General features: G+C 38.8%; 1 pseudogene; it reads left to right on the top strand.

Moving 5' to 3' along the window:
- Positions 1 to 2,268: 2,268 nt before the first annotated feature.
- LOC102873174 overlaps positions 2,269 to 12,037 on the top strand; it is a 14,191-nt pseudogene continuing 4,422 nt past the window's right edge.

Raw genomic sequence — 12,037 nt, 5'->3', positions numbered from 1 at the left:
TTGATGTTTTCTTTCTGGTTCTCCCCCTAGTCTGTCGGGGACTCCTGCCCTTCACCTGCTCTTGGTCAGGAGCAAAAAATGACATTGGTGAAGCTGCCCTCCTCTTCTCCTCTCAAACTACAGCCCTGGTAGGGAGATGAGGAGGGTGCTGTTTGGGGTTTAGTTTGTTTATTAATTCACTCTGGGATCAGAACACTCCTCTGCCCTTCCCTGTCTATCCCTGGTCTGGTCTTCTTCTCTGTAGCCCTCTACCCTAAACAGTCCCCACAGACTGGGGACCAGTTCTTTCCCCTGCCTGTATTTCTCCATAAGCCACTTAAGACAGGGAGGGAAGAGGATGAGAGAAGAGGGGACCTGCCCCTCCTCAGGCATCCAGGAGGGCAATGCTCTCATCCCTCCTGCCTTTCCTGCAGGCCCTCTCTCTGACACTTTTGTTAAAATCAAACCAGAATAAAAAAGTTTCATATGGGGAGAAAAAGATGTTAAGAAGCTGAACAGATGATTTCAAAGGGCAGCATGGGAAGACAAAGCAAATATTACAATGAAATGTGCAGAGTTTGAGTTGGAAAATCAAAAGGGTGAACTTAGCATTTCTTAAGCTGAAGGAACTGAAGAACAAATTTAAAGCCTCAAGTTGCAGTACTTAAGGATGGTGAGGACAGAAAGTTGAATGACCCAGGAAGCATCAAAAGAAGATGGTAGGAGTACACAGAGTCACTATACCAGAAAGAATTGGCGGATACAAAAGAATTTTTTAATTTTTAAAAATTTATTTGTTTAGATTTTAATGAAAGGTTATAAAGAACTTGGATTCCATTCATTAATTGTTTCACATTTTCCTCTCTGTCCCCCAAACCCCCCCAGTTCACTTTTTTCTTCTGGAAAAAAAGTTCTTTCATTGTTATACAGTCCCCCACCCCCCGCCACTTTACTATGCAGCTCTTATTCTGCATTCTTGTCGTGCAAATAATACCTAATCATATATTCCTTTTATACAGTTCTTTCCCTTGTCTGTTTCAATTCTGTGTACATTGTTTAATTCTCTCTTTTCTGTTTCCCTACAACCCCCATTTCAAATAGCAAAATTTAACAGAGCAACAAACAACAAATATTGGAGAGGTTGTGGAGAAACTGGAATCCTTATTCACTCTTGGTGGGAGTGTAAAATGGTACAACAACTATGAAAGGCAGTATAGCGCTTTCTCAAAAAGTTGGAAATAGAAATACCATTTGACCCAACAATTCCACTACTAGGAATATATCCTAAAGAAACCAGAACTGCCACCCAAGCAGATATATGCACACCCATGTTTATTGCTGCTTTGTTCACAATAGCAAAGAGTTGGAAACAACCCAAGTACCCACCAACAAATGAATGGATAGAGAAGCTATGGTATATTCACACAATGAAATATTATGTACCACTGAAAAACAAAGAACTTATGAAATACTGTACAAGATGGTTGACAATGGAGGACATCGTGCTGAATGAAATATCTCAGTCACAAAAAGACAAATACTACATAAGATCACTGTTATAGAAGAATTTTATGAAACAACATATGATCAAGAGCCAGTGGTGATGAAGGAGGAAGTTCAAGTTGCTCTGAAGGAATTGGCAAAAAATAAGCCCCAAGGAATTGACAGCATACCGATTGGCATATTTCAACAAAAAATTGCTGCCCTGGACATGCTCACCAGTTGTGCCAAGAAATCTGGAGAACACCTACCTGGCCAACTGACTGGAATAGATGCATATTTATTCCCATTCCAAAAAAAGGTGATACGATAGCTGTTGTTATGTGCTGTCAGGTCGCCTGCAATTCGTAGTGACCCTGTGTATAAAAGCTCTGAAGCCTGCAAGAAAACCATAAAGAACAGAAAAGAAGCTATCGTGTCCATAGATAATGTGATTATGTACAGAAAATTCTTGTTATTGTTTCTGTTATGTGGCATTGTTGTACATCAGGTGGGGGTTGCTGAAGCCCCCATATGCTGGTCCCTCTCTTGCCTTCTGAAAATTCCTGTTCTGCACCTTCTGCATGTGCCCAACGGTTTCTGGTGTCTGCTTGACCTGCCAGGCCTCTGCTAAGAAAACAAACAGATTCATCCTGGAGCGGATTAAACCAGAAGCTTTGTTGACATACTCTGGGCATGTTGCAAGGAGGGACCAGTTCTTGGAGAAGGACGTCATGCTTGGGAGGGTGGAAGGACAGTGCAGGAGAGGGAGACGCTATATGAGGTGGATTGATTCAGTGACTCGGGAAAATGGGGGTAGGTATGTTGGAGACAGAGGGATTGGCAGAGGGTAGAGAAAGGTTCATGGCTGTTGTACATAGGGTTACTATGAGTCACAGGTGACTCAATGGCACATAGCAACAACAATGTGCCATTGAATTGCCTGTGATTTACAGTAATCCTAGGCGCAATAGCTCTGAACCCTGCCCTATCCTGAGCCAGTTTTTCTGACTCCAACACGCCTACCCTCATTTCCCCAGTTATTGTGTCAATCCGTCTCATCTGGAATCTTCTTCTCCTGTGCTGTCCCTCCACCCTTCCACACATGAAGGGCTTTTCCAAGACACTTGACTGTGTCGATCACAACAAATTGTGGCTAACTTTGAGAAGAATGCAAATTCCATAACACTGGCCCAAAGTTTGAGATGGAACTTCAAAATCCTTGCCTCTAAGAATCAGCTTTATTTCACCTTTTCCATGACAGACCTGTTTGTTTTCTTGGCAATCCATAGTATGTTCAGTACTCTTCTCCAGAGACATAACTCAAAGGCATTTATTTTTCTTCTATCATCCTTCAATCATACTTAGTCATTTTCTAGCTCTCTGATGCATGACAAGTAATTGTGAAAACCATGGCCTGGATCAGGTGCACCTTAGTCACTAGACTGACATCATTGCTTCTCAGCACTCTAGAGAGGTTCCTGACAGCAGACTTTCCCAGTGCAATTCATCTTTTGATTTTCTGACTGCTGGTGAGAAACTATACATTTTTTTTCCTTTCTCTGTTCTGATGATTGTTTCCTGGTCCAAGTATAGGTTTCACATGAGCATAATTAAGAGTTCAGGGAGTCCCATATTTTGTCTATTTGTTCTAAAGCTGAGAAAATTAGTCTAGGGAGAAGGATTGGCCATCCACCTCCAAACGAACAAACCTTCAAAACAGAACACATTTAAATTAGCCTAGCAGGTATGGCACCAGAGGCTGAGTCTTCGTACTGGGAATCCCAAAGGAGAAGGAACAGTTGCAAACAGACATTAGTGACTGGAACATGGAATGTGAAAAAAACCATATGATTTACAACCTCTGAAAACACACTGTAACATTTATCTATGCCATGATATTTTCAATTACTTCATATGTATGTGAAAGTTGGACAGTGATTTAAGGACAATCAAAGAACCAATGCCTTTGAATTGTGGTGTTGGCTAAGAGTATTGCATATACCATGGATTGCTGAAAGAAGAAAGTGATCTTGGAAAAAATGAAACCTTAGATACAGGGATGGTTAAACTTTGTCTCACATATTTTGTGCATGGTATCAGGAGGGGCTTATCATTGGAAAAAGGCATCATGTTGGGAAGGGTAAATGTTCAGAGAAAGAGAGGAAGACTTAGTAAACTGAAGTTCATAGAGTCACTATGAGTTATAGTGGACTTGTCTACATCTAACAACAAGATTTGATTATATACATTATGTTCATAGATTAGAAGACTCAGTATTGCCATGATGCAAAAGTTCTTCCCAAACTTATCAAAAGATTTAATACAATCCTAGTAAAAATGCTAACAGTGTTAAAAAAAAAATTAACAAGCCGATTCTAAAATTTACATAAAAAGGCCAAAGTTAGAAACTAAAAAACAGAGACAAATTTGGAGGAGGTCTCCTAACCAATTTTAAGACTGAGAAATAAGTTACAAAAATTCCAACAGTGTGATATTGCTGGAAGGATAGTGAGACAGAAAAATGAGGTAACGGAAAGTCCAGAAATAGATTCACATATATATACAGTCTCACAATTTTCAACAAGGATGCCAAAGCAATTAACGAGCACACATCATCACAGTAAATATTCAGGGACAACTAGATAACCAGAAAGGTCAAAGTAACCTCAACAATTCAGGTCACAAATAAAAAAAAAATTAATTCAAGATGAATTGTGGACCTGTATGAAACTTATAGAAGGAAAAGAATGCTGTCTTTTCACAAACGTGTACTAAGTAAGGATAGAAAGATCTAACAGCAGAAGAAAAAAAAGATTTATTTAGACTTCATCCAAGACAAAACAAGACAACAAAAGTGCTACTGTTGTAAAATGGGGCTGACATCAGGGTTGGGGGGAGACTGAGAAAGATGGGATAAATTATGTATACTCCATTGAAACAGATGAGAGAGTGAACTGTTTAAAAGGATATATGATTAGGTATTATTGTCATGACAGGAGTTTGGAACAAAGGTTTCATAGTGGAGTGGACTTGGGAGGAAGGATTGTATAACAATGAAAGAATTTTACTTTTCAAAGGAAAGAATGAACTGGAGGGGAGGGGTGGGCAGGGAGAAAAGTGCAACAATGAATGAATGGAAATCCAAAATATCTGTAATTTTTCATTAAAATTAATACTAATAATAAAGGGGAAAAAAGAAATAATTTGGAGAGTAAATAGTCAAGCCATGGAAAGTGAGGACATGCACACCGTGCCCTCCTAAGATGAAAGAACTTTCTGAGCAGAGCAGCTGTCATTGTCATAACCACTCAACTTAAATAGGGGCACATTCTTCAGTAGGCACACTAGCAAGGAGGTTTAGTGAAAGATCAGTGGAGGAAAGGACCCCTGGTGTCCTTAATCATTAGAGAAATGCAAATTAAAACCACACCCAGGAGATCAGCAACCACTTGGAAAAACTGACACAATAATAAGTTGACAACAATGTTAGCTATTTCTCAAAAAATGAAACATACATCTACCCCATGCCCCAGCAATTTTATAGCTGGAAGTTTATCTAATCTTACTTCCATCTATTTGATTCTTACTCATGAGGATTTTGTAGGAAAGAGAACTCTCCCAAAGAGTTTCAAGGCTAGTGGCCCTGGTGGAGTAGTATGTTACATGTTGGAATACCAACTGAAAGGGCAGCTGTTTAAGCCCACAGACACTACACTGAGAAAGAGAAAAATGAGCAGTCTCTTCATATAATTCCTCAAAAACCAATGGAAAGCCATCATGAATCAAAGTTGACTTGTGGGAGTAGGTTTTCTCTACAGAGGATATCAGCCTCACTTTTCTCCCACAGACCACATGGTGGGTTTGAAAACCTTCTTTATAGTTAGCAACCTGCCACCTAATACACTTAATGCACTCTGCCACCACAGCCCCTTAGATACTGAGCTAAATGAGATATATGTCCATAAAATACCAGACATAAGGATATTCAGAATAGCCCCAAATTGTAAATAGCTCCATGTTCCTATAAGCAAAATGGAGTGGTATATTTTTCAAGACAAATTATGCAGAGCAATAAAGACAAACCAAGACACACATAATAGTGTGGGTGGGTCTCACAACTATTATACTGATAGAATTCAGATAGAGAAGAGTATATAGTTTACAATTCAAATGACAGGAAGTTCTGAAATGATTTGATTGTCATTGTTATGACAAATCAGAGATTGTTTCAAGGGGGAAGTCTGGAGGGAGCAGGGCATGTTCTGGGTTACATGAAAAAGTTTATTTATTTATTTTTTTTAATTGAGAAAGTGTATTTTTCAAAATATGGTCTGCTATATGCTTACTTCTGTGTGTGCCACTGTGTGTATGTGTCATAGTAAAATATTCTTTAAAACACACACACAAAATGAAGATTTTGTTGATAGTGCCAAGAAGAGGCTAAGTGATGACCAGAGGGGATGAGGTTAGCTATAGGCTGATGTGGGACTTCTTCACCTCCTCACATTTTTTCCTCAGTTAGTCCTAATCTTGTTCAGGTCTCTGAACAGCAATTGCAAAAGGAATAACTTAAAGAGCTAACTTCCAGACCATCTCCCCTTGTGGTTTTCTTCAGGTCTTCTGGCTCAGCTCTAGGAGAACTCAAGGCAGCCTATCTTATTGTGTGCTGATAACTAACTGATAGATGAATGACATTCATACAGGAAGACTGCTGGAATTATGGCCCAGCTGACTTCTATGATGTTTTCAATGTCACTAAAGATCTGTTTAATGGATTGGATTGCATCCTCCCAAAATATATGTTGAAATCACTGTCCCATTAACAGAAAGATAAGAAATAGCTTCCTGTGTGATTTACATCCTCAGAAATCACTGGAGAGTCAGCTAGAAGTTGATTCCAACTTGACTACAATGATTGTTTTTATGTTAGTAAATAGGTGTTCTGTTTTGTTTTTTTAAAGAAATCTCACCAAATAGCCCCACATCACCAAAGCCACAAAGCTGAGTGTGGATTTCTTTCAGTCCATTAACTAAGTACCTGTCTTAAAAATGTCTTAATGTGTCCTGGACTGTTTTCCTGCTGGGAACACTAGACTATGGCCCCACTGCCTGAAGGTACCGCAGTCCTACCAAACCCGCCACCTGGAGGAGCTGGGTTGGATCTGCTTCCTGGATGCCCCTGCCTGTCACCTGGATGCCCTGGCCCTGCTGCCTAAAGGACCTGGCCCTGCTGCCTGGATGCCCTGGCCCCACCACCTGGAGGATGACCTGCTGCTGCCCCTCTTAACTGTGCAAGGAATACTAGAATCATAGGTGAAGTCATTTCCTCCCCCTTTCTAGAGTTTGAGCTGCCTTTAGACCCAGGCACTTAGACCTGCCTAGCTACAACAGTTCCCTGACAGAGAAGGCTGCCAATTCACAGATCATATCTCTCCCCAGTTGAAGCAAGTCTTCCCGTAAGTTAAAGAGTGGAGAGAAACTCAGGCAAAATAGCTGCTCTGCCCATTTCTGGAGCAGTGACTTTCTGAGACAAGATTATCAGACAAAGAGCCTGCTAAGACCTCAGGCATGAAAAACCTCTACCATAGCAATGACACAGAAGAAGCAGACTACCTGACACCCTACACAAACCCAAAACAGGATGTCACCCCCAAAAGTGACACAGTATCAATGTGTTTCCTAAAGCCAGAAAATCTGATGGAACTTTCTGACACATACTTCAAAAGAACAATGATTGAATATTTTCAGTGGGTGAAAGACAAACTTGAAGAATTACAGGACTCTGCAAGCAAAACCCAAAAAACTTAAAAGAACAATCCAAGAAAATTCAGATAAAACAAATGAGGCATTAGAGGCTCTGGAAAAAGACAAAAAACCATAATCCACAATGTGAAGACCAATGCTACAGATGCCGTCAACACGTTAGAGAGACATATGAACAGAATTGAAAATATGGAACACAGAACAAGCAAAATAGAAGATAGAATTGTCACCACTGATCTACTAGAACAAAAAATAGAATCAAAAAGGAAGGGAAAGGAAGAAAGCCTAAAAATAATATAGGACACCATTGAGAGGAATAACATGCAACTAATCAGAATCCCAGAACAGAAAGAAGCAGGTAAAGGCACTGAGAAAGTTGTGGAAGAATTACTAGAAGAAAACTTACCAGACACAATGAAGAATGAGAGAATATATATTAAAGAAGCTGACCAAATGTCATATAGACTAAAGCCCAAAAGAAAAACATGAAGGCATATCATTGTCAAATTTGCCAGACCAGAAATAAAGACAGAATTCTGAAAGCAGCTAGGGAGAAACAGAAAGTAACTTTTAAGGGACAGCAAATAAGGTTAAGTGTTGACATCTCAGCAGACACCATGTGAGTAAGAAGGCAGTGAAATGACATATATTGAATACTCAAAGAATACAACTGTCAACCAAAAATACTGTACTCAGAAAAACTGTCAATCAAATATGGACAGATCAAGATATTCTCAGAAAATAGAACCTAAGGGAGTTTTTAAAAACAAGACCAGTGTTGCAGGAAATACTGAGGGAAGCCTTTACAGAGATGCCACAGAAAGCGAGATAGACAAAAGTAACCAGCAACAATACCGAAAAGAAGTAAATAAAATGATAGCACTAAAACCTTGCTTCTCAATAATTAAATTGAATGTGAATGGTTTAAATGCACCACTGAAGAGAAAAAGAGTAGCAGATTGGATAAAAAACCCCAAACCATCAATATGCTGTCTATAAGAGACACATCTGAAAAGTGAAGATAAAGAAAGACTAAAATCAGGAGGGTGGCAAAAAATATACCAAGCAATTGGCAACGAGAGAAAAAGCAGGGGTAGTAATATTAATCTCTGGTAAAATATGTTTTAATGTTAAAACATCAAAAAGAACAAAGAACGTCACTATATAATTCTTAAAGGAATAGAACAAGAGGACATGACCATAATACATATCTATACACCAAGTGATAGAGCTGCAAAATATAAAAAGCAAACATTAACAGAACTGAAAAGAAATAGACAACACTATTCTAGTAATACGAGACTTCAATACACCACTATCAAGAAAAGATAGAACTACCAGGAAGAAACTCAACAAAGATGCTGAAAAATTAAATCACACAATAAACCAACTCAATCCTGTAGTTATACACAGTCTAATGTACCCCAAGGAAGTATAGTATACCTCCTTCATCAATGTGCATGGAATGTTCTCCAGAATAGATCACATTTTAGGTCATAAGGCAAGCATCAATAAATGAAAAACCATAGAAATAATACAAAGCATCTTCTCAAACCACAATGCCACAAAATTAGAAACTAATAATAAGAGGATAAAGGAGGAGGACCTCCCCCACACATTTGGAAACTGAACAACACCTTGCTTGAACATTAGTTAAGCATTTCTAGAAGAAATAAAAAATTAAAAAGTTTCTTAAAACAAATGACAATGAAAACACAACTTAACAAAACCTCTGTGAAACAGCCAAAGCAGTAATTAGGGGTCAATTTATAGCAGTAAGCAAACACATCAAATGTCACTGTCAGTCCACTGGCAACTTAACAGCAACAACCTGACGGTAGTGAGAGGATCAGAGAGTCAATCCAGCTCAACTTTATTAGGATAAGCACTGCAATTGTATATACAGGAAGACAGGATAGGGCGGGCTTACAGACTTGGAACATGTGGATTGGTCAGGAGAACCTCAGCCTCATGTGGATCACCTCCGACTCAACAGGTGTGGCAGCCATCTTCCCAGGTGGCAAGCTTTCTCAAGCCGGTATAGCTAAACATAGGGAAGCTTTCTCTACCCTTTATTAAAGGCCATTAGGAAGCTTGCACCTGTCTGGAGCTCAGGCGACCTGTCCTGGCCCGAGGTCTTTCCTTCCTTCCCAACATTCCGCAACAATCAAAAGGCAGGAAAAGAAAGTGACCATTGACGGTCTAACCCAACATCTCAAACCAATTGATAAAGAACAGCAAGGAAACCTGACACCCTCTAAAAAAATGGAAATAAAAAATTGTTAAGTGCTGTCGAGTCGCAGGCGACTCATAGTGACCCTATGAAGGAGAGTCCTCAACACTTGGGTGTCTATCATACCCTCTCCAGGTTCAAAGGGTTTCCAGAGGCAAGCTATTACAGAAGTGGATGCCACTCCTCCTTCCAGGCTAGTTTTAATTGGGGCGTTCTACCCCCCCCTCTGTCCACATTGGGTAACTGACCAAAATAAATGAAATAGAAAACAGAAAACCAATTAATACCATCGACAAAACCAGGGGTTGGTTTTTCAAAAAGTTCAAGAAAATTGATAAATCACTAGCAAAACTAACAAAGGAAAAGAAAAGAAAAACATAATCTGAATAAAAGATAAAAGGGGCAATGTCACAACAGAACCAACTAAAATAAAAAGGATAACAATGGAATATTATGAAAAAATATACTGCCAAGAAAACAAAGAGGTCTTTCTTGGAGAGGGTGAAATAGAGTTTCTCCTTGGAGACTGATTTTTGAAGCTCCATTTCATATACTTTGGGCATGGGGCTAGGAGGGACTGGTCCTTGGAGAAGGATATCATGCTTGAAAGGGTGGAGAGACAGCAGAGAAGAGGAATACCCTGTGTGAAATGGATTGATACTGTAACTAGAGCAATGGGGGTTGGTGTGTCGGAATTAGTGAGATTGTCTCAGGATATGCAGGGTTAAGGGCTGCTGTACTTAGCATAGCTATATGTCACAGACAACTTGACAGCACATTAACAACAATGATAGCATATTCAAACAACTGTGTAAACCTAGTGGAAATAGACAAATACTTAGAAACCCTTAACTTACCTAAATTGACACAATCTGAAATAGAACACCTAAACAGACCCATTACAAAAGAAGAAATCGAACAGGTAATAAAACAACTTCCAACAACAACAACAACAACAACAAAAGCCCTGGACCAGATGGTTTTACAAGTGAATTTTATAAAACATTCAAAGAACTGTCACCAATTCTACATAAACTATTTCAGAAAATAGAAAAAGAATGAATTCTCCCAGACTTATTCTATGAAGCAAACAAATCCTTAATACCGAAGTCAGGTAAAGACACCACCAAAATAGAAACTATAGGCCAATATCTCTTGTGAATATAGACACAAAAATCCTCAATAAAATCATGGCCAATAGAATTAAACAATATATCAAAAAAGTAATTCACCATGACCAAGTGGGGTTACTAACAGGTATGCAATGATGGTTCAACGTAAGAAAAACCAGTTTAATTCATCACATTAACAAAGCAAAAAACAAGAACCACTTCATCCTATCAATTGATGCCAGAAAAGACCCTTGACAATATTCAACACCCTTTCCTCAACAAAGTAAAAAGTATATATGCAAAACCAAGAGCCCACATCATTCACAATGGAGAAAGATTAAAGGTATCCCCTCTGAGAACAGGAACTAGGCAAGGATGCCCACTATCATTTCTCCTATTCAATATTGTATTGGAAGTCTTAGTGATAGCAATAAGACAAGAGAAGGAAATAAGAAGTATCCAAATTGGCAAAGAAGAGGTAAAATTATCTGTATATGCAGATAATATAACAATATACTTAGAAAACCCAAAAGACTCAGTGAGAAAACTACTGGACATAGTCAACCAATTCAGTAAAGTGGCAGGATACAAGATCAACATACACAAATCAACTAGATTTCTCTACAGTGACAAAGAGAATATAGAAACAGAGCTAAGAAAAACAATACCCATCACAATAGCTAATCACAAGATTAAATACTTTGGAATAAATCTAACTAGAAACACACACACACGTATGACAAAACATTACTACAAGAAACAAAAAGAGACCTGGAGAAATGGAAGACTATACTATGCTCATGGATAGGAAGACTCAATAGTGAGAAAATGACAATTCTACCAAGGGCAATCTACAAATTCAATGCAATCCCAATACAAATACCAATTCTATTCTTCAGGAAGATGGATAAGACAATTTCCATAGTCATCTGTAATGGAAAGAGACTGAATAAGCAAATCACTCCTGAAAAAAAGAGAAATTAGGTAGAAGGCACCTCACTCTCTGATCTAAAATCCTACTACACAGCCATGGTGGTCAAGACAGCGTGGTACTGGTAAAGTGACAGACACATAGATCAATGGAAAAGAATTGAGAACTGAGAAATTGGCTCATCTCTCTATGCTCAACTGATTTTTTTACAAAGAAACAAAATCAGTTAAGTGTGGAAATGAAAGCCTCTTTAACAAATGGTGTAAACAAAACTGGAAAACTATCTGCAGAAAACTCAAGCAAGAACCACACCTCACACCATACACAAAAACCAACTCAATGTGGATCAAGGACCTAGGAATAAAAGCAAGGAGTATAAACTTCATCAGAGGAAAGCCTGAAGGAACTCTAGAAGCCCTAATCCACAACATGAACAGAATTCCAAGCATCCTGAAAAATCTACAACCAGGAAAGGATACAATAGATTAATGGGACCTCCTAAGAATTAAAGCCCTATGCACATCAAAAAGCTTCTCT

The sequence above is a fragment of the Elephantulus edwardii genome, unplaced genomic scaffold, assembly GCF_000299155.1.
Source record: "Elephantulus edwardii isolate Elephantulus edwardi_28Jun2011 unplaced genomic scaffold, EleEdw1.0 scaffold00024, whole genome shotgun sequence".
Taxonomy (NCBI): Eukaryota; Metazoa; Chordata; class Mammalia; order Macroscelidea; family Macroscelididae; genus Elephantulus; species Elephantulus edwardii.
The sequence above is the reverse complement of the archived record's forward strand: the minus strand, read 5'-3'. Positions and strand labels throughout refer to the sequence as shown.